At 31.3% G+C, this 24,759-nt stretch overlaps 1 protein-coding gene across 4 annotated transcripts in view; it reads right to left on the minus strand.

The window, feature by feature from the left end:
• The window catches only part of LOC140445313 (uncharacterized), a 450,063-nt gene that overhangs the window by 234,651 nt on the left and 190,653 nt on the right, over positions 1–24,759 (minus strand). For all 4 annotated transcript variants that reach the window (XM_072537281.1, XM_072537283.1, XM_072537279.1 and 1 more), the window contains one exon: positions 19,468–19,499. The gene's annotated coding sequence lies outside the window, so the exon portion shown is untranslated. The remainder of the gene's footprint in view (positions 1–19,467; positions 19,500–24,759) is intronic.

A 24,759-nucleotide genomic window follows, 5' to 3' on the forward strand; every position in this document is an offset into this window, starting at 1 on the left:
CAGATACAGTCCTGTAGGCGCATGCTACTCACAACAGACTCGTTCTGTCTACTTTTTCATAAGCCTAATATTAGGTATCTATATCTAAATATAATGAAAAATATTATTAATTATTGTGTATTAATTATTGTGTATTCATTATTTATACAATAATTATTGTGTTCTACATATTTAAAGTGGTAATTTAATTGTTCAATTAGCGTTTTGGATTTTTTGTATTGTGTGTGAAAGACAAGTTGCATTATCCTACGATTCTTTATATATCTTTTACTTTATATGCCCTGGGGGGGGGGGGGGTTAACCCCCAAACCCTCGCCCACCCTGGGTGCACCACAGAGTTATTGTGAATAAAATGTATGCGTATGAGGCAGAACAAAAACGTTTGGACGAATGCCTTCGAGACGACGAGGAGAACGAAAATTTTGAGTACGACGATAACGAAGAAGAAAATAACAGAACAAATTGATGAAAACTTAATTACTCATTTGCCAGGTGCTAAAGAAGTTACCAAGAATTTAAAAGGTGAACTAGATATTTGGAAATTTGTTTTAATGAAACATGATAACCATTACTGCTGAATCTACAAAAGAAAATATCAGACACTCCCAAGAAAATTATTATCGAGAGAGGAACGCAAAGGAAACAGATGCTTTAAAAATTCGTGCTTTTATTGGTTTACTCTATTTGGCAGGTGTATTGAAAAGTGTCAGGTTAAGCACAACGAATTTTGGAATGAAGACGGTTGAGATATTTCGACTAACAATGTCCAGGTATCGATTTAAATTTTTACTACAACACCTAAGGTTTTGATGATATCGATTCACTTGGAAAAAGAAAATTGGATATGGATATGGAATAAAAATGTTTGCGCTAGCAGATTCCAAGACCTTTTGTACCTGAAACTTGGAGCCTTATTTGGGGCAACAATCATCAGGTTCTTTTGTTGTAGTAGTTCTTCATCGGAAGTGGTAAAGAGATTATATGATTAACACAAATGTATGCGGACAAATACTCCGCGCGCCAGCCAGTGGCCAGATTATAAGCGGCAGTAATACTAATGAATTTAGTTTACAAGAAGTTTAAGAAGTGTAGAATCTTGTAACATTTTTTTTATAATTAATATATTAAATTATTGTTAATTCTTTTACCCCCGTGCTGATACGCTCATGGTAGGTTTAACAGAGGCAAAATTTTTATTGAAACTATCGACTACCTCAAAATACGGAATAACCGACTTATTAAAAACGACGGTTTAGGTAATCCTCGGTTAATTCCTTCCGGCTTTTAAGGCCGGGTTCCTTTATGATAAATTTGATAAATATGGTCGGGGCACGTAGTAATGTTTTCTTTCTATAATAAACTAATCCAAAGGATTTTAATTTTCTCATGTCCAATTGCAGGTACCGTTGTTTAACCCGAAACTTTCGGAATTTTTACCTTCTTAGAAATGGAGACTGTCATATCATTTTTAAGTGGGAGATACCCTCACCATTTTTTGGGTAGTTTGGTAACATTTTAGAGGAACCAAGTTACTTCCGAGTGGGCACTCGTTGAGAAAAGACCTACTTCTCGTGGGGCGCTTCGCTCACATTATCGTCTCTGTGTTACCTTCTCTGTGCATTTTCTTTCTAAGTGTGTATACACTTGTATATTTGAGTTTTTTAATCTAATATCATATTAGATTAAATATTGGTATAGAGTACCTTTAATTTTAATTAACTTCGGTGCTTGATACAAGTAAAGTATTATAGTAAAGTAAATTAACTTCAGTGGATTAGTGCAGTAGTCATCAGGAATTACTGTAAGTTACCATATTCTTAGTATCTCCACTTATCTGGGCGAATAATATGGTATGGTATCATATTTTTTTCAATCATCTGGGCGAATCTAAGTTCATCCATGTCTTCACGAGTAGTTGAAAGTAACTACTGATTTTTGCATTCAATTTAAAGAACATTCAATATTTTTTTACGAACTTTCCATCAGCTACTAAGAAATTTCAATAAATAATAATTACGAACATTTAGTTCTCAATCATTACAGAACAGTGCGAGATAGATAATCAACTTAACCAAGTGCGGTTTGGTTAAATTTTTATTTCGGTAACCTTTTTGTATTCTTGTAAATTTAGATTTGATTAATTTGATTAATTAATAACAGAGGCAAAATTTTTATTGAAACTATCGACTACCTCAAAATACGGAATAAATGACTTATTAAAAACGACGGTTTAGGTAATCCTCGGTTAATTCCTTCCGGCTTTTAAGGCCGGGTTCCTTTATGATAAATTTGATAAATATCGTCGGGGTACGTAGTAATGTTTTCTTTCTATAATAAACTAATCCAAAGGATTTTAATTTTCTCATGTCCAATTGCAGGTACCGTTGTTTAACCCAAAACTTTCGGAATTTTTACCTTCTTAGAAATGGAGACTGTCCTATCATTTTTAAGTGGGAGATACCCTCACCATTTTTTGGGTAGTTTGGTAACATTTTAGAGGAACCAAGTTACTTCCGAGTGGACACTCGTTGAGAAAAGGCCTACTTCTCGTGGGGCGCTTCGCTCACATTATCGTCTCTGTGTTACCTTCTCTGTGCATTTTCTTTCTAAATGTGTATACACTTGTATATTTGAGTTTTTTAATCTAATATCATATTAGATTAAATATTGGTATAGAGTACCTTTAATTTTAATTAACTTCGGTGCTTGATACAAGTAAAGTATTATAGTAAAGTAAATTAACTTCAGTGGATTAGTGCTGCAGTCATCAGGAATTACTGTAAGTTACCATATTCTTAGTATCTCCACTTATATGGGCGAATAATATGGTATGGTATCATATTTTTTTCATTCATCTGGGCGAATCTAAGTTCATCCATGTCTTCACGTGTAGTTGAAAGTAACTACTGATTTTTGCATTCAGTTTAAAGAACATTCAATATTTTTTTACGAACTTTCCATCAGCTACTAAGAAATTTCAATAAATAATAATTACGAACATTTAGTTCTCAATCATTAAAGAACAGTGCGAGATAGATAATCAACTTAACCAAGTGCGGTTTGGTTAAATTTTTATTTCGGTAACCTTTTTGTATTCTTGTAAATTTAGATTTGATTAATTTTTGTTATTTGCTATAATTGTTATACATTTTTAACCCAGTGTCTCGAGATATGCCCATTAAACAGCAAAGAGAGCTTCTTTAATCAACTTTGGTTGAATTTTTTTCTTACTCACTATCAGGCTCTCTTCGCTGATAATTGAACCTGTGCATTATTATATTGTTGTATTTGTAAAGGTACTTATTATTCATATTACTGCTTATTTTTATGTGTACACCACCATTTCATAATTGATTGTGTATTTTTATTACTTGTATGTACATTCAGCTCTCGACATCATTGTGCTGTTGAATATATTGTTTTTGTTTTATGTATGTATTTTATTTGTCGACTCCTAACAAGGTTCCTGATATAATAATAACTCTGAATATTTGCTTTTTAGGTACCTTTAAATATTACTATACCTTTGACTAGTAGAAAGATCAGGCCGATTAAGTTTCGTTGGTAAGTAGATGGACGAAGTCCACCTAATATGTTTATTATTTGTTTATATAGTGTGTTGACCAAATTTATTTAATAATTAACTGTTGGTATCTTTCCTTGGATTTGGTCTCAGAACCAAAATATCTTTCTTTATCTCTTTTCTTTTCTAAGGTTTCTTAATTTCCTCCTTAAACCCCAAAAAAATTGAGTGGCGCCCTGTTTCTATCTTATCGTATCTTTGGCAATTTTACCCATCTATCTTTTTGTTTATTTTTGTATCTTTTCTAATATCTCTTATCCTATCTTTACTTATTTCGTCCGTTGGACCCATTCCCGGTTCCAAAAGCTAGTTTCGAACCCACGACTCGCTCTCCACCAACCATCTGGCTACCGTCCGCAGGGTCTCCATTGGTGACCTTTCTAGCACCATCCAAAAAAGGTTTCCGAGGTTACAATCTATAACCGACGCCATAACACCATCAATTTCTTTCAATTTATTTAATAGAGAAGATACAAAAAAAAAGTTTTCAAATAAAAGAATGATATTTTTTTACATTACATAAATAAACTTCCTGATGGCAAGAATATTATTCAAACTTCGTATTGCCTGATAAGTCTTGCCAATCAAATCAATACCAACCCCACAAAATTTACCGTGTTTTAACTTATAAAAATTATGGTTCTGTTAGCCTTTATCTAACACTCAGGGCCATCTATCGGCGAGATCTAGTACTTACGTAGCAACGAGCAATGATCAACACAAAAAGAATTCTTGTTTTTAATCTAGTGGTTACCTGATAACCAAACCACTTACATTTAAATAACAACTAAGCAAATATGCTCAAATACCAAAAACGTAATTTTAAACAATTTATAAAAGGTATATGTAATGAAGAATATTTACCATACCATATAAGTACTGTCGACATATCGCTCAAGAAAATGTTGATAACGACGAACAAAAAAAATGAAAACTGATAACCGCTATCAACAACTAACTGATTCGCTTAAATTCTTTTTAATGTCAAATATACTTACATAACTAACAAACAATCTTCTTAGTGTACTAAAAGCAATGTAAATAGTTTAGGCAACTACTTAAAGACATATAAAGGGTTTGAAAGTAAATAATAGGAACTAATATGACGCATGGAATTTTTTTGAAATAATTATAAGAAACACATTTCCATACACATAAAATAAAATATACAATGAACATATTAGAGTTAATGGAAACTATTAGTTTCTTTTTGGCATGATGTGTCTTTGAGGATAATTAATTCGTATTAAAATGAAATCGTCCCAGAAACGCACTTCTAAAACAGTAAGAATACTCTTTTAAACTCGGTGGATTTAGCGAAAACAAAAAGCCAAACGGAGCGTTTACAAAAAAACAAAAGGGAAACCATGGGATGCCTTTTAAATACTTAGTTTCTTGGTGTAATATTTCAGATTAAGAAAAGATTGAGATTGATAAATCCACATACAGATCATCAAAAATCTAGCTGGTAAAATCTTCACTACAAATAGAGCTGAATGAAAATGAGTTTTATCTTATCGTATATTCCAAAAGAATGGAGAGGAGTAAGGGTATGCTTTATTCCAACAGTGGTAAACGTCCTCAACTAAAAATAAATAAACACATATAGAATTAGTGAATTTTATCAAATCTACCGCTTCACAAAGAACAATTTCTTTATCATCCAGGCAAATTCAACATAATATGCCTTGCATGATCTTGTTAAAAATCCTGAAAATACCATCTCGTCAAAAGGAGTAGCATTACACCTATACATTCATAGGTATAAAGAGGTTTGTCTATAAGTCTCCAACAGGTTTTGTGCCAAAAAATAGGGTCTGAAAATATCTACGTCTTATATAACGATTCTCAAAACCATAATTACTTATGATGCGCTGGTTTGATCGAAAAAAGCAACGAATCAAACAGTATAAGAGTTTGCAAAAAGTTTAACTTGGATAGGAATCACGAGTGGAAATAAAGCATACCACATAAACATTAAGAAAGATCGCTGTATAAAATGTCTTTAGGCTCACAGTTAACACATACTCAGTATCTAAATCCCGGCAATCTGACTGAACATCTGGAGATATTCAGTCTGTATTCAGTCTGTATTCAGTACTGCCTCTAACTAGACTAAAGATTTTTTTCATAATGAAGAAATTCTTTAGAGACAGGAAATGCAATTTTTTCTATTGTTTTGAAAATTGCAAAAGTAGCGACATTTAGAACGGTAACTTATAACAACTGATAGTCCGATTTGGACAAGTGATGTTTGAAAGGTGGTACCTTTTCAAAATAATATGGATTTGTTATTGGTGATGTCATCCATACGCCAGGTGCAGAACATATTGAGTGATTTGGCATACAAGCTATGAAAATCTCTTGATTTATTTTTAGTTTAATTCAATTATGCAATTTCGTGCTGTAACTTTACCTCATATGTATGGGTATGAACTCATAACAGAAGGACCCTTGAAAAAGTTGCTCAGCAACGTAATGCATGTATTAGATCTAAGTACATACTTCTCAAGATGCCAGAATGTAGAGGAAATAACTATGATAGCTAAGCCGGGAAAACTATCAAATGAGATTTCAATATCGTTATTAAGTACTGAACTGAGTTTATTAGTCTAATTTATTAACTTTATTTATTATTAAAATGTTCTAACACTTAGTTTATTAAAGTCTTTATTTATACAATATTACACTAATTTAGTCATATTTAGCGTAACAGTACCAATGATTCCAAAATTGTTTGAAAAGCTTCTGTTAAAAAGACTAAAACCTATAATAGAAGAAAAATGTATTATCCCACTTCATCAATTTGAATTTAGAAACAATCACGTAACAAAAAATCAGATCCATAGAATCACAAATCAAGCTCTAGATGAAAAAAGAGTATGTTCAGAGGTCTTTCTGGATGCTGCCCATACTTTTGATACAGTCTGGATATAACAAATGCTGGAGTACCACAGGGTAGTTTTTTTGGTCCACAACTTTATCTGCTGTATACCTACGAGATACCGGTATTAAACATCTCTATAACTGCTACGTTTTGTTGATGACACAAGTAGATTAGCTGGTAATGATGATGAAATTGAAGCAAAAGAAAAATTTCAAGGAACGCTCAACGAGGTTAATGCATGGACTAAAAAATGGCGTATCAGACTCAATAGACGTAGACTTTACTAACAAAAAAATAAATAAAACACCAATTGTAGTAAATGGTACTGCTATCTGAGCATGAATCTAGATGTTAGATTAAGATGGAAAGAACACAAAGAATATAAAAAAAAAATAAAACTGAACATCAAATATAAAAAACTGTATTGGCTCTTTGGAAGAAATTCTCAGTTTTGAATACATAATAAGCTCTTGATATATAAAAAGTACTGAAACCGGCGTTGAGGTGTGGCTTACAGCTCTGGGGATGTACCGGTGCACATTTTCATCCAGCTCTCCATCAAAATGATTCAAGCTTTCTATAATAAAGTACTAAGAGAAATTGTAAATGCTACCGGGTACGTAAGAAATGTATGCACAGAGATCTGTGTACGGAAATGGTTGCAGACGTGATTAAAGTACTTGTAAAGAAGCACCAAAACACACTTCGTAACCATGTGAAAGTGGAGGCTATTTAGCTCCAGGACCAGCATGGGGAGACTCAGGAAAACTAAACCTTTTGTTATTAAATTTTTAACACATTTAGTATGTAATCCAAAGGTTATTTACACCTTGTTAAGTGGCAAAAGTTTCAATTGCTATCAAAGGTTTTTACTTCACTGAAAGTTTTTTAAATCCTTTTGAGTTGCCTAAAACCTGTTAAGTTGGCCTTAAGTCAGTGCAAATATTTTAGGCTTAAAAGCAGAGTAATGTGCGTGTTAAGTGCTAAATTATGCCGAATAAAATATTTGAGCAATACAATTGGAGGGAACTCAACAAATATTAGTATGTATTAAGATTATTTATAGAAAAACTTTGCTCGTTACTCTAATTTTTGTGACGGATTGTAAATTCTTAACAAAAAAAAAAACAATATTAACAAAAGAACTGATGATAATAATAATTTTAAAACAATTTTTTATGTAAATAACATGTATCTAGCATCCCGAACATTTCTTTACTTAATTACCATATTTTTATATAATTTTTCGTAAATAAAACAAAATCTATTCAAATTATTAACTAACCTTGCATAACAAAAGCTCACAAAAATGTAGATTTAAGCCAGTGGGCAACGTCTTCAAGGTCAGAATGTAAATTATGCGAAGAAATGTAGTTAAGTCTGACCAATTATTTCCTTATATAACTGTTGTTAATATTAAATCTTTGCTTTGCGTGTTCCAAAGACGATTACCCACCGGAAACAGACGATCTTCCGCTTAGTTAATTTTTTAACGTGTTGATTAATTAATCTGAGACATTTGTTGATATTCTAATTAAAATTCTAAAAGGTGGATTTTTTTATTTGATTATAATTAAGAAAATATTAGGGACTTTCATTGTTACCGTTTTTCATTGGAATTTACACCGTGGTTTGTTTATATAAATGTGAATTTAAAAAGTATTCATTAAAGACATATGTTTACGATTATCTAACAAAAAAGTGAAAGATCAAGTGAATGGAGCAAACAGCGCCGCAGGATGTTAGAATAAAACAATATAGAAAAATAAAAATATCGGGAAAAAATGAAAGGCAGAATTTACAAAGCCGTTATCAGACCAATTATTATGACATACGCGGTAGAAACACGACCCGACATAGAAAGAACAAAAAAAATGCAAGAAACACCAGGAATGAAAACCCTTAGCAAATCAATGGTAAGTAACTATGCAAAGCTAGAAGTACAGATATACGACATAGATGCAATGTGGAGAACATCAAGCAAATGGGTAAGAAATAGAAGAGTAGAATGGAACGATCATAGAAGCCAAATGAAAACAAATAGAGTAGTAATAGGCAGACGATCAGTGAACGACAACTTACTGGAGGCGCATTGAAAAACAGGCAGAGTCATGTCTACTCCAAAAGAAGGAGAAGAGAAGAATACCTAGGAATAGCACCATCGTGCCCAACAGGGGAAAAAGTTTTGCTTAAGCGATGTCTTAGAGAGTAGGGCGAACTCTGAAAGATTATAGCATTAGTACGGTATCGATATCTGACAATATTTCGTTCCAGGAATAAAAGTGGACATGCAACAAAACAACAGACGGCTCAGAGGACGATTCAAAAATGAGCGAGTTCGCACGAGGAACGATTAGAGGCGAACCCGGTCGCGGACTCTCTGGCATTGTCTCTGCCCTGAATTGATCCCAATGAAAGGCAGCTATATTAAAACAGTTTTAGCAGAACACACTCTTGCTAAACCGGGGAGAGGTTTGTTAAATATGACATTTGGCCATGGTATGTACATATTCTGTAACAAATAAAAGGTCCATCAAGTGAACCCGGTCAACAGACTGCTTCCTGGAGAAAAAAAGAGAGTGGCATTTGGGGAGTGCCGACAGAATTGAAAACTTCTTATATCGTCTTATTATTAGGTGTAATTTAGTGAAATTTTATGTCTACTTATTACTGAAAATTGTTACTATTTTTTACACTATACATTAAGTTCTTTATAATTTAAAAATCTTGATTTTTTTCTTTAAAAATTTTGTTTAACGATTTTGTAATTTTCAAAATTTGTTAACTATAACATAGCAATTATTCTTCATATGCATTTTTGTTATTTTCTTTAATTTATGCTTACTTATTTCATTTTGATTATCATTATATTCTAAAAAGAATCATGAATAATGAGAGGATATATTAATTATTTTCATAAGGAATTTTCCTTTTGTAAATACTTATTTATAAACGACTATAAAATTTCTAAAATAAACTTAGTCATTTTAATTAATTTTATTTAATTTTTTATAATTTTTTATCATGTTTTATAATTTTTTAATATTTTTTATAATTTTTTATGTTTTTTAATTTTATAGTAATTATTATTTTAATGCGAATAAGCCATAATTAAAGTTTAAAATAAATTTATTAACGTTTCAATTTCCACTTCCGGAAATCGTTCTCAAAATACAAACATTAATAAATTAAACAAGTTTTGTTTTTTGTTACTTGGTAAAAAATTTAATTTTATCTGACTTTAACACTATTTTAAGATACCTAGTTCATTCGATCACATGAAATCAATTTTAACTTGAGAATATCCATCAGAAAAGATAGTCGGGAGAGTATTATGAGGTTTCTTTTCTGTTTTTTTCCTCATGATTTACTATGGGATCACTAACAGGGGAATTTTACTTTCATCGTGGGATGTGGTTGTCTTTTTAAAGAGGAATCACATGCTATAATTTTTTCTGAGGGATATTCTCAAGTTAAAGTTGATTTCATGTAATCGAATGAACTATCTTACAATAAGGTCGTCCCACGAACGCAACTCAGCAATACTGGCAATATCATTTTAAAGTCGTCTACTTTAAAATGTATAATATATGTCTGAATTGTCATTGCCTGATAAAATTAAATTATTCGAAGAATGTTTCACCAAGTAAAAAAAACAAAGTTTGTTTAATTTATTAATGTTTGTATTTTGAGAACGATTTCCGAAGTGGAAATTGAAACGTCAATACCGTTATTTTAAACTTTAATTGTGGCCTATTCCCATTAAAACAGTAATTACTATAAGATGCCAGAAGAAAATAGATACAGAACAATTTTTTAATTTTATTTAATTTTATTTACTTTTTTTAAATTTTATTTCATTTAATTAATTTTATTTAATTTTATTTAATTTTATTTAATTTTATTTAATTTTATTTAATTTTATTTAATTTTATTTAATTTAATTTTATTTAATTTTATTTAATTTAATTTTATTTAATTTTATTTAATTTTATTTAATTTTATTTAATTTTATTTAATTTTATTTAATTTTATTTAATTTTATTTAATTTTATTTAATTTTATTTTATTTTATCTAATTTTATTTAATTTTATTTAATTTTATTTAATTTTATTTAATTAATTTTATTTAATTTTATTTAATTTTATTTAATTTTATTTAATTATATTTAATTTTATTTAATTTTATTTAATTTTATTTAATTTTATTTACTTGTATTTAATTTTATTTTTATTTTATACAAATAGTTTAAATCAAAATTGATCAAATCGATCCAGTCGTTCTCGATTTGTTGTAAAAAAATATATTTTATAAAATTATATTAAGTTTATATAATGGATGTATATTACGTATATTACGGTATACCGCAAGGTTACTAAACCCGTCTCGATTTTTTGAGTCACGCCAAATAGAATTTCGTATCCGCGAAACATCATACCGAGCGCTAAGAAGTATTCACTTCAAAAAACTGTTGCAAACGACGTGAAATCGTCCATCGAGGCCGTCAGGCGAAACAACACGTCTAATACATAAACTTTTTGCAGGAATTGAATAAAATATTTTTTATATTAATGAAAAACCAGGAAATGTTTTCTTTAGGTGCTACACGCGTAGAAAAATATCAAGCTTAATTTAATAGCAAAATAGTTAATAATTTATTAACACACTTTACATTAGCAATGAAAAATTAGGAACTAATATGTAATTAACAATTTCATCAATTTCATTTCAATTCAAAATCAAACTGTATTTGCGTCATGAATTTTAAAAGTAAATGTACAATGAATTAAAATTAACAGTAACAGATAAAAGTACTGACAAGTTTTAGGAAATGACTTCGGATCATGATCTTAATGAAGAGAAAATCCCAATCTGCATCTCCTCGGTGTAACACTTGAGGCAATAACTTATATGGCTAATGCAAATGTGCACCGAATGTAAGCCAAAATAAACTCTTCACGCTACTATCCAAAAGAGGAACTTGAGGAACCGTGTGCTCAAAAGTGGATGAATAAATCTAAAACATATATTGCAAATGAAATATATGTTTGTGCAATATATGAAAGGCAAATGAGAAATCATAATATTAACATCGCAAACAAGTTATCATGGTAAAGCAAAATATGAATATTGCCCCTAGTCCCTCACAGGCTTTATATAACCAACATATTATGCTAAGAATCTCCTTGCGAATAATAAGTTACATGAAACTTACAATTAGCAAATGCTGAGAAAGAATTGGACAGACTGAAATGGAATGTTTAGAATACGAGCGAGGTAAGATGAAAAGGAAAAGGATGTTTGATAACAGCTAAATGAAATCGTTTCTACTTCTCACGAATAGAGGACAAGAATATAGTATTGGAATAGTTCCAAAATCCTCAACGGTACAAGATGTAAAAGGTTTTATGAAAATTAATGATTGAGTAATTGCTCTCAAGTTATGAGAACCTTCAGCAGATTTAAATATAGTGCTGGTTTCTGATCCAACTTCTGACAAATCAGATGATGAATTAGAGCAATTTCACAACAATGTGTAGGAAGTTTATCAAATTCACAAAAAAAACGAAATCAACGAAATGAGAGACTGGACCGAAAAAATTAGATATATGATAGTGGCTCTCGTGTTTTCAATTCTGCTCAGACTAAAAAATAATGATTACTAATGTCCAGCTCAAACGACCAAAAATAAGGCTTTTACGCTTGGAAATCAATCCAAGACACTGGCCAGTGTTAATTTAATTAAATGGTATTAACTACTTCACGCTTTCAGTGTTAATAAAGTTTTTAATAGCGAAATATAACAAAAAACGCAACAAATAATCAATTTTATTATCGAAATAACGATCCAAATTTACATAAACTACGAATTCTGTTGAAAATGTTGTCCATCTATGTATAAACACAAACCAATAAATATTTTATGTAATATTTGCGGTGAGTTATTTACACGTTTTGCCCATTATACAATGCAGCCTATATAATTATTACACACTCTATTAACAGATACATCTTTTTTAATAAATGGACAGGTGTAACAAGACAAATCTGTTTATTGGGCTAATACAGAAACAGATGAAGGAAACGTAATTGATCAAATATTGTGGTCAGATTATACCAGGTGAGTGTATTTCGTAAAGGAAAAAACAGTTATTTATATCACAAAATGATACATTTAAATATATACCAGTTGCCGTAAAAAACGACCCAGGACAGATCCCATATTTTTTTTCAATTACTGATTTCAAAAGAAAAAATAGTTATTATTTTAAATATTGTTTTATATTGAATTAAACCACAATTGATATTAATGATAGAATTACATTTTAACCCTTAAGTACTAACACACCGTCTCACAGACGGTATCACACCACTGGATACAGAATGTCTTCCAACATCACCATTTCTCATCGTGTGCCATTCCTGTAATTTAAGTACATATCGGTACGTAATCAAGCATCGATGCGCAAGCAGCACATAGGTATAAGGTCAACATTAGTTTTGAAACTATGCGCACACAATTAATGAGGAATCCCATTGTCCAAAGTGAGTAAAATACGGTGAAAAGACTTTGAAAATGTTGTTCTAAATTGATTTGAAGAGGCTGGCAGCGATAACAGTGATATAGCCATCGAGCAAAAAGACAGAAGAGGGAATGTAAAGGTAGTGGGGGCAAAAATGTTGTTAGACGGGAAGTGCCATTTTGAGAGGTCACATTAAACAAGGAAAGAGAGTCTCTTTCCTTGTTTAAGAAATCAAATTTAGTTGGGTTATGTTATTGTTTGTCCCAACTGTCACATGAAAGCTTATTTATATTTTTAAGTTTTTTAACAATTGTGTCACATTTTAGACTATTATCGTTATTTAATTAAAACTTTATTATGCTCTAGTGTTAAAAAAGTATTTTAAGAGTTTGGAACATAGTGATTATAATAATATTTTAACACAGTCTTAAATTTGGCGCCTTTGCATTTCCGGATATGTCCGCCATATTAAGAGGCAACTTTTATGAATTTTTTCTCCTTTTCATAACGATTAGATTCTCTCTTTTGTCTTTTTGCTCGATGGAAAAGGCAGAGCGATCACGACTCCGAATCTTCGTTTGAAGGAAATAAATATTGATCAAGTGCGAGTTGAAAAGCTAGAAAAAAATTGCTCACTTTGTCACTTCAAGAAAAAAAAAGAAAGGCCTATGTTTACTTTCACTGTCAGAGTGTCAGAGACTAATCTGTTCGGATATTTTTGTATCCTTATTAAAGCAATAAGCGACTTTTTATATTTCCCTTATATTTTTTATTAGGTCAAAGTCAAATAGAAATATATCAACAATAATTAAGGGATACACGTGCTATTGTAATTTCTTTATATATTTTTTCACAAAAACTCATCAGGTAGTCTGTTTCGCATAGTTTTGATCATATATATCAAAACATAGTTTTTTAAAGATTACTACATTTCAGAACAAAAAGTAAATAGTGGGGGCCAAAAAAACGAGACGTCTCTGAGACGGTGTGATAGTGTGTTAGTAAAGCATTATATTTATTTTAATGTTTCGGAAATAGTTTTAAATTAAAAATTATTAATGATCTTAACCTATAAATGTTTATACATTATCAGTCTGTGGAATTACCAAGTTGACAGTTGACTTACTTGGCCTCGATCTTGTAGGCATTAGCTAATTACTGTTGTTAACTTCAAATTCCTTCTTCTCGGCAATTATAGATTGTTTTTGGTGTTTTTTGTTTCCTTTCGGCAATCTTGCAAACGATAAATGACAATGAATAATTATGGTTTTGATAAAATCTTTATTAGTAGGATATTTTTCTTCCTAAAATGCAGCAGATGTTTTGGGCTCTATCACTTAGTGATTTGATGACTCCCTTTTTGATATACATGTTGTGGTTGCAGTCATTTTATATTTGACCATTTCTAGACAGTTTGGCCTTTATTTATAAGTGAAGTTTGTGACTTCAGAATGACATTTGTTGATACAGTTTTGTAGAAACACTTAAGAATATAAAACAAATAGCGGAAATGTTTAAATTTTCAAATTTGGTCAAAGAAATTTGTCAAAACTTGTTTTCAAGCGTTTTTAAGGATTTTATCGTTTATTGACAAAAATACAACGTATTTTATAAGCTACTGGGTGACTGTTATATTTTAAGAAAAAAATGAAGTATTTAGTATCCAGAAATCGTGAAGATTTAACATGGATCAAGATATTTACTTACTTTTCAATAATTTCAAATAACGTAAGAGTATTTTAAAATTTGGACAAGCTTACAAATATCTAGGACATTGATTTATATGAACTTTTTGTTGACCAACACGGAGTTGACGTTTTGGATCGATTTAAATGTAGTACTGGATAACCAACAGGGGATTGACTACAAAAACACCATAATAATTATCATTAAAAAGGAAGATATTAAACCATAAATGTAGTAATAATAAAGTGGATATACAACTCGGGGAAAATAAGTGAAACAGAGTTTTAAAGTTTAGTGTGCCTGTTGTCCGCTAGGAGTCCACAAATAAGGGGGCAAAAAATGTAAACAATGTTTGAAATTTCGCTTGTTTTCCGTAATATTTCCGTGGAATTTTGTGGTTTTTTTAAATTTAAAGTAAAATAATCTCCTGACCGAAAAATAATCATTTTTAACTTATACTTAGATTTGTTTTTATATTGAGTTTAATTTTCAAATTCTTGTTTATTATTTATTTATTTGTTTTCCGTCGAAAAATAGTGCCCTATAGCCGGCTTCAATTTTGTCTTAATAGTATCACAGGGAGTACCTATGATATAATTATGTAACTTTATACCTATGATACTCGACCTCTCGAGTTATTTAATAGAACTCTGTGTATTCAACTGCATATTGTGAAGAATACTAAAACTGTACTAAATTGTCCATATAAATTAAAATTGAACTGAAAGGAATACTAATGTTTTATATTTTAGAGATTTTTAAAATAATTTGAATTAAATATGAATGACATAAGTTTAATTTGTTTCTAGCTTATTTTATTGATTTGCTTTTTATCAACTCTATCAAAATATTTGTATTTTCAACCGATTGTTGTTTTTATTGTTGTTTTTCGTCTCAAGGTATATTTAAAAAATTATCAGCAAAGCGTCTATACTTTTATAATATACAAGCAAACAAAGAGTTTAAACGCGGTACAAACAAATATAAACATTCCAGCAAAATATTTGATTATCAATGTTTTGATTTGATTACCATAAAACCGAATCGCCCAATTATGTCTATACATTCAAAAATTTATTATATTGTATGCATGTTTCCAATCACCAATTTTATTATAATAGATTTTTTGATATAACTAGTTTAACAGTAGGTCAGAGATTTAGTTACATTTGAGCAAGTAAAATTCTGTAAAATTCAAAAGCATTCTGTAATCTCTTTCAGTTAAATTTATTATAGATTTCGCTCGTTTTGTTTTATATGTTCCACGATTTTTTGAATTAATGTTTACCAGTACATTGATCTAAAATTGATTTATTTGTTAATCACCATTTTTCAGGCATTCAAGAAAATTAAAGAATTAAGGTAACACATTGGTGGACGGAGGAGAAAATATTATATTTGACTCAGAAGGAAAATTAACAGTTTGGAAATGTTATACAGATTAATATATAAGCCGTGTCCGTCCCAGCTTGTGTGTAAGAGTAATTCTGCAATAAGCAGGGTCTCTTCTGTGCTTCGGCGGAACATACAAGTGTATGTTCCAACAGCCGAGACACCCGATACTGAGACTGAGCAGTTGTGGTCTGAATTAAAAATATTAAACAAATTGAAGACAATCTAAAAAATAAAAAAGAACAGCGAAAAAAGCCCATTGATGACTAATGTAACATTAGATATGATAAATTTGATAAGACAACACAAATAAGAAGGAAGATAGTGTAGGCAAAAGAGAAGTGGCTTACAGGAACATGTGAAGAGATAAAAAACTTAAAGGAAAAACATGATAACAAACCTCCACAAGAAAATAGAGTAACTATTTATCTGGAAATAGAAATATTAGACAGTGTGCCATATTAACAAGCATGGATGACAGGGTTCTGACAAAATTAGAAGAAATAAGCGACGAATGGAAAAAATACATACAAAATCATTCATTTTGTATTCACAGACAAAAGGGAACACATTATAATAAATTTAAAAATTGGTTAACATCTACATTTGTACCTCTCCCTAAAGCAGCCACTATACTACTCGCGAAGTTGATCGAAGTTCAGCGAGTACGAGAGTGTAGACAGGTACTTCATGCGACTTCGCTTCGCCTTGTTCTACTTACGTTCTGTGTCGGTTTTTCGCGTCCGAGTCAAAGGGCCAGAAATGCGAATACGAAGTGTCACACTACTTTACTCGACTTCACGAGTATGTCGAGAGTCACCTCGCCTCGATTAACTTCACTTCGACACTTTGTTCGAAGAACTTGAGAAAGAGTGTAGACGGCGTTTAAATCCAACAACGGCAAAAAATGTAATGACTTTCTACTGATAAGTCTCATATATGATTTATTTCTAACAATAATTCTTAACATACATATAATATGTGCCCGGAACAAGTTCGTTTCAGCAACGGTATAGGCAAGATTGTATACTCTCGTAATTACTACTTAACCTGTAATCAGAGAAGATATTTGCAAGAGTTCTGGATGGTGCACAAGAAGGTGTTGAAGTCAACGGAAATATTATTAATAATTATAATTATTGAACAAATTATGGTAAAGAGTTAACTAAATCTAGAGACAATAGACAGTAGTGAAGCAAAAATATTAAAATGGATTGGCTACCTGTGACGAATAATCTTTAAAGTGAGTGAAACACATGAAACATAGAAAATATAACATAATTCTCCTCATAAAGTGTAATATTAATATTGTTTTTCATGTCATTCGAACGAGTACATACCGCTCTGTGAATCAGTGTAAACATTGGCTGTTTATCGCGGTAAATTCCAGTTTTTAAAAGTAGGTATTTAACCAACAAAAAGTAATTAGTAATTGTTGTGTAGAGTTTTTAACATCAAGAGCTGTAATATTATTCGGTAAGAAATTGTTTATTAATACTTTTCTAACCAAAACATTCAGCTGTGTTGACATTTTTTGTCACATTTGAGTCAGTCCTCAGTCAGTCAGCCAGTCCTATCAAGGACTGGTTCGGCGAAGTATTAGCCAGGCAACCAGTAATACAGATATGCGCTACAATTGCTACCTATCAGTCGAAACTTTATTACAAGAAAACCAAAAATAGTTACTTTTGACTACATGAGTAACAACTTAAATCAATGTTCTCCTAAAGTTAGCAACACCATGTCTGGAAACAACGTCATCAGTAATAATCCAAATTCATATGCAACTGCTACTATGTCAAAACCCAAACCGATATGTCCCAAAAAAGATCAAGCCATATTAATACATGCTGAACCAAACTACGTCAAAGCCATAGGTAACATTGTTAGCCCCAAAAACATATGCTTCGCCTCAAGAATTTCCAATAATCGGATATGTATCTACTTAACAAATCCTGAACTTGTCGAACATATTTTAACAGAATACCCTACGATTACAATCAACTCTATAGAACTACCCGTAAGAAGACTGGTTATCCCAGCCAAAAGAGTATTAATCTCCAACGTCTGTCCATCAATACCTCATGAAATTATAGAAAAACACCTTCTAGGTCTTCAACTTGCTTCACCAGTGTCATATATTAAAGCTGGAATCCCCGGTGATGAATTTACGCATATTAAGAGCTTCAGAAGACAGGTATACGTTACTCCAACCACAGATAGCCTCAAAATTGAAACTTCATTAATAATTCCATTCGACAATAATTCGTACAGAATATTTCTCTCCACCGACAAAATAGCATGTTTTCTATGCAAAAAACATGGACATATAGCAAATAACTGTCAAAATCCCCCTAGCAATCCTCTCCCAAATGAACAAACGTCCCCAGCTGACCCTATTCCTGCTACCCCAATATCAAACAATATGGCACCACCAAACACAACACAAAATACGGTTCCCAGTCAACAGATAAAAACTGTCGATATATCCACCATTTCTATTGCCGCAAACAATGAATTTCGTCCTCCTACCACTGGTCAGAAACGAACTCGTTCTGACTTCAGCGATTCTACCTTCCAAGAAACAAACACATTTATTAACTTACCCATCAAAGACATAAAAATGCCTTCACCCGATGCAAAAGTGCATAAAAAGCATAAAACCAATCCAAACTTATTCTCTTTACCGGTTGAAAATTTTGTTGCCATTCTGGAAAACTCATTTGGCAGTAATAACCCCCTTCAAGAAGCACAGCAGTTCACTCAAAATGTTCGATCACTACTCGACGACATTGTTAGAATATACCCTTCACTGGAAGATAGAAAAATCAAGAATAGATTTACAAGAGTTTCTAAGAAAATTAAACAGCGACTTAATATAGACAATTCAGAAATTGGAAGCACAAGATCGCAATTTACAAATAATGATGAACATTATCTAACCGACTCTTCTCTAACCTCTCAACGTTCTCAATGTTAAATATATTTTACTTTCACGTTAGTGCAGTGGCACTGCAATGGGTTCTACCCTCGCTTAGAACGCTTACAACAATTAATCAATAATACAAAAGCAGATATTATCTGCCTTCAAGAAACCAATTTCAAGGAAACTCATAGACGTGATCTTAAAAATTTTGAAGGTTACCATTTCCTTCGGACTACGTATACAAGAACAAGTGGAGGAACATCTTTCTTCGTGTCTAATGATTTATTTTCTATACAATATATCCTAACTACCAATTTAGAGGCCATAGCAATAACTGTCTGGTGTCCCGATCAAATAACCATATGCAGTACATAATATATTCCAAGACACATTAATTTAAATAAAAAAAATATATATAGTTTTGCCTTTTTCTTTAATATTAATATTATACTGAAAAATAAAACTTACGATTCTCCAAGTCTTAATTTCTTCTTTCTGATCTGAAAATAATAAAAAATATATTATATTAATAATTATGCAAAAAAAAAATTATAGCATAATTTAGTCCACTCGTCAAAGATTTGATCTCTAAGAACATGACGAACAAGCTGAATTTTGCTGATAATGTCAACTTTGGGACATAAAAAGATACAAAAAAGTTTGCCACTCCTCCCCCGCCTTCCACCTAAAACCCCTATCGTAGGGGTTGAAAAATAATATTTGTATCAACTCGACGGTAAAAATTCGATATCTGTTGATCAGAATGTCCTATCGACAAAAATCAAAATGGCTTTTAAAGGTAAAGAGTGCAGCTTTCGTAAAAAATTTTTGCATTTTGCCGCGAATGAAGTTAGTTTCTATAAATCTGTTAAATAAATAAACTTTACGCGATTTTTGCCATTTTTTACGATTTACGATAAGATCAATAAAATTATTACTTCCATTGACCGGTAGCTATAGAATTTGCATTGTTAGAGCCTAATATTCAAAACCTATAACATTAAATTTCGAGTTTGAGTTTGGAAAAACTCGTATCTAGGCCACATAATCAAAAATGACAAATATAACTTACTAAGACTAATATAATAACTGAATGAAAAATAGAAGACGGAGGCAGAGGCGTAGGCAGAAGAGCAATATCATGGCTTTGCAATATAGAGCTTGAACAAGCATGAATGTTCAACAATCACTAAGTGTGACGCAGAATAGAGAAGATTTTGATGTACTAATCGCAAACTTCTAGTACTAGAGTGTACCAGAAGAAGAAGAAAAATACTGATGGGCTTAAAATGGGTATCAATTCCTTGGAAAATATCGAGATGACACACATATTAAGATTTAATCAACTAAAACAAATAAAATAGATATACAACAAAAAAATTGACAAGGTGACAATATTTTTTCAAGATGGCAATAACTTCTCCAAAGCTAATCACTTTAACCCTAGAAGTCGTCTTTAGAGTGAAAAAAATTAACAACGACGGCAACTATCTAAACAGTTAAATATTATTTACTAGTGATTTTGACCGTCACCATGCGACGGGGGAATCAATGAATTGCTATCTACAGTCACTCCATTAAATTTTTTTAACTTTCTCCTATTTAAGGCTAAACGTAAACAAAATGATATTTTAGTCTGTTGAACAATTTTCATAACAAATAAGTCAATTTTGGAGTAAAGTCTTTTGGAGTAAAATGGACTTTTGCGTAAAGTCCTCTTATGAAATTGATCTACCTACAAAAACCAGCGTAATTCTAGTTTGGTAATGCATTTGTTGGGAAAGGTCGAGTTTTGTATTATATTTTTTACCGATCACCAAATTTGCAGCCAATATTTTAGGATCAATAAAACTATCAAACTTAAATTTTTAAAATAATAAACGGGCCGGTCGTTTCACCTCCAATTAATTATTGTTCTATTTGACAGATATTTATCTGGAGGATGGACATTGATTCATAGAATAAAATGTATCCGTCTTTTCACGTCAAATTATGTTGCGATTACTTATCTGTAAGATAAACGTAACATTTATATCGGAACACACCACTAATTGGATGTAGATATAGAACAGGGAACCAAGCACCATCAAGTAACAGCTGAGAAAATCAACAAAATTGTTTGTCATCAGTTAGAATCGATTATTTTGAACAACGGTTATTTTAAGATATTGTAGGTCACGTCCAATATTAGTATAGGTAATTTATACTTCTGTTGTCTGAAAGTTGTTTAAAAAATATCATTCATAAAATAAATATGCTACTTGGTTCCTTTTTAAAAAATTAAATTTCAATATTTTTATACAATTTTAAAAAGAACCAGTCACTTGGTTCCATGTATAAATAGGAATATTTTTTTATAAAGAAACACAAAATATTTTTATTGATAAAGTAACAACGAGTGGGTTTCAGGAAACACAAGAAAATGTCAAGTCACCAAATAAAACACGTTTATTTTCCAACAAAGTAATGTGGTTCCTTGTACAAAAACGTAAAAACAATATTTAATGCTACAAACAGGTATCAATAAAGGTAAAAGAAAAGAAAAAAATGATAATTAGTATTTTTGATAGAACTTTTTAACAAAATCTGCTTCATTATTCACTTTCAGTTTCAAACTCAAAATCAACGTCACCATCATAACCATCTACATCATCTATAATAGCGTCATTAGCAAGCAATGATGTAAAAAAGTTTTGCTCGTTTTCAGGAATCAAATGCATAATAGATTTAATATCATTTAACTTGGGCGTAGAAATAGGTTTTCCAGTCGGCCATGATAGCTCCAAGTCAGTTGTTAATGACAGCTGTGGTTTACCTTTAACTTTTGGTTTTAAATCAACTTCCGTAAACTGTTCATCATCATTATGTGAGAATTTAAAAAATAAACTAAATGGACGTTCCTTCTCGATTTTAATTTTTCGAACCAACAACCAGTTTACTTTTTGTCCTATAATATCGGTTTTTCTGTTGACAATCATTTTTTCTAGAGTACTTGAACTTAAGAAGTCATTGGTAGTCATGGTGTTCACTGTTATTGCATTTTTTTTTCCTGCAGCTTCTCATGACATTTGCATAATCTTCTGGCCCATACAATCTTTGATGAAATTTTATGGCTTTTTCTATATCGCTAAAATCAGCGTCATTGGGCAAAAAACTGTGGCCCGATTCCAAAAAATTTATTGTTATCTTGTTTAATGTACGGTGATTATGTAAGGCATGCTTCAGTAACAAACATATTTTAATGTTGCGGTTTTGGCCGCCGCATGAATCGCACCAAAAACGAATTTCTTTGATCTCGGGGCCTAGATAGAGATCTATAAACTTTTTTAAACAAGATCCAACCTCCTGCGATCCTCGTCCAGCGACACCTTCTGGCCAAATAAAACAGTGGACTTTGTTGGTGGTGGCTGTATGTATCCCGAGGTTGTACAACCAAATCTGTCGCTTGTAGAAAATAATGTTGGTTGGAATTTTTGGCATTGGTAACGTTTTCTCAAGATCAAATGTTATAGTTTCCACAAGTTGATTAGATTTTGCTTCATTAAAATCTTCTTTCATTTGCTTTCTAGCTTTTTCGGCTGCTTCCAAGTGTTCATAATGTTGTTGGTTAAAATTTTCTACATCACTAACGATATTTGAAGCCGCTGATTTTGCAGAAAAAGTATCACATTTATTACATGTATCCTTTTTTAAAGGTTTACGTGTAATGTTAAACTCTGTGTAGAAAATACGCCTATAATATGAGAAGCTTACAGGACTATTGTTTTCTGATTTATATAAGTTATACATTTTTTCAAGTGTCATATCAGTAGGTAAATATTCTCTATCTGTTTGAGTTCGTCGGTAATGAGATTTATACCTTGGAATTTTGTTAATATGTGCCTTAACCTCTTCCTTTTTCATTTCAGACAACCTTTTATGATGTTGATGCTTACCGCGGTTATCTTTTAAGTCTAATACTCTTGATTTTTTAAGTGCTGTATTTACGCGTTTCGTGGATACTCCTAGGGTTTTTACAAACATATCGCGGCACACCGTAAACCTATTCATCGTGTATGTTCTTGAATGCAATCTTAAATGACTACCTTGAATATGATTTCTTCGTCTTTTAACTAAATTTTCTTGAACCAAGGCGGTAATAAATGATGTTTGAAGATCATAACTACCAACATTCCAGTATTTCTCAAAAATTTCTCTGCGGATGTCACTATTAATTTTTGTGTAACATTTTTCTTTACAGTTACATTTATAGTCAATAAACTGTTTAGAATCTATGTGTAATCCTCTTTTAGAAATATATGGTTTATTGGTGTTTTTTAAAGTTTTCCGAATTGCTTCTGTTTGTCCAATGTACTTCCGTTTTCTTCCTTTTCTTGGTCTTCCTTTCCTATGCTCTTCTTGGTTTACTTGTTGAGGATCATTTTCGTTGTTAGAATAGTGTCCCGTATTGGCACTGCTGTCTGACGAATCATCGGTACTTTCTGGATATGGGGCTTCATCATTTTGAAAATCAGGATCTGCAATATTGTCGTCAAAGTCACTCTCCTCAGATAAATCGGTGTTCCGGCCTTCCACAGTTGTATTATGTGCTGTACTAGCTGCACTATTGTCCTCACTTGCACCATGTTGCTTACCATTTGGATAACTATCTTTGTCGTTATCTAAGCTATTATTATCCTGAAACAAAGTTATAATAGATAAGTGAGGTATTTACACAGTAACCAGTATTTTTTTCAAACTGACTGTAAAAAAATGGTATCTATCTAAATATATTTTGATTTATTACAAAACACCAAAGTAATTATGTCTGACTACCAAATTTGTGTGCATCGAAAAGATGATTAGGAATATTATCGAGCAAATCCTACTTCAAAAAACATCTTAGCAAAATACGAAAACATCTAGGTACCTATGTGCACATCACGTCAGATTCCTTAAATATCACATTTCTGAACAAAGAACCAATAAGAAGAGAATCCATATTATTCCTACTAGACATTTTAGAACATGGAACCAAACAACAATAAAAAGTACCAAACCCCCATATTTCACTTAACTTCATTATTGAAAAAGGAACCACGTAACATATTTGAGGTTATAAAATCCATATAAATAGTAATCTTACCTGCTGTTTATTATGTGCATTGGATGGTTCTGGCAATACTTCAGAGGCTTTTAAAAGATTTAATATTTGTTTTCCACGCGACATTCTTATAACCTTTCAGACTATTTCGAAATCACTAAAACGTGGTCCAAAAACTGTGGATCTTTGTTCTAAAATTATTATTTCGCGAAACTGTACAAGAACATGGACCTTTTGTCAATAGATGGCGCTAGGGGTATTATTTAAGATTTATATTCTGGAGCTGGGTGCAGGAGTATTTTGTAAATCTATTTAACGACAGAACTGAATATTTCAAAATTTGGCGGTTGGTTCCCTGTTCTATATCTACATCCAATTATTTAATTGTCAAATAAATCACACTAATATTTTAATACTTCTTTTGATTATACATTAGCTCAAACATTTTCAACTTCAGAAAGTCTTCATTTTCTTCAATAATGTCTTCATTTAGCAATTTATCTTCAAAATGTTCTTCATTTTAATCTCTCACTAGGCCATAGAATGTTGCTGTAGATTAGAACATTTGAATCTTTTTAATTTTACAGCAACTTCAATTGGATAAAATAGTACCTAAACATTCTCTTCCGTACATAAAAAGTTCTGTTTTTTTTTAGAAATTTTTTTCATGGATTGTT

The sequence above is a fragment of the Diabrotica undecimpunctata genome, chromosome 7 (genome assembly GCF_040954645.1).
Source record: "Diabrotica undecimpunctata isolate CICGRU chromosome 7, icDiaUnde3, whole genome shotgun sequence".
In the NCBI taxonomy this organism is placed as follows: domain Eukaryota; kingdom Metazoa; phylum Arthropoda; class Insecta; order Coleoptera; family Chrysomelidae; genus Diabrotica; species Diabrotica undecimpunctata.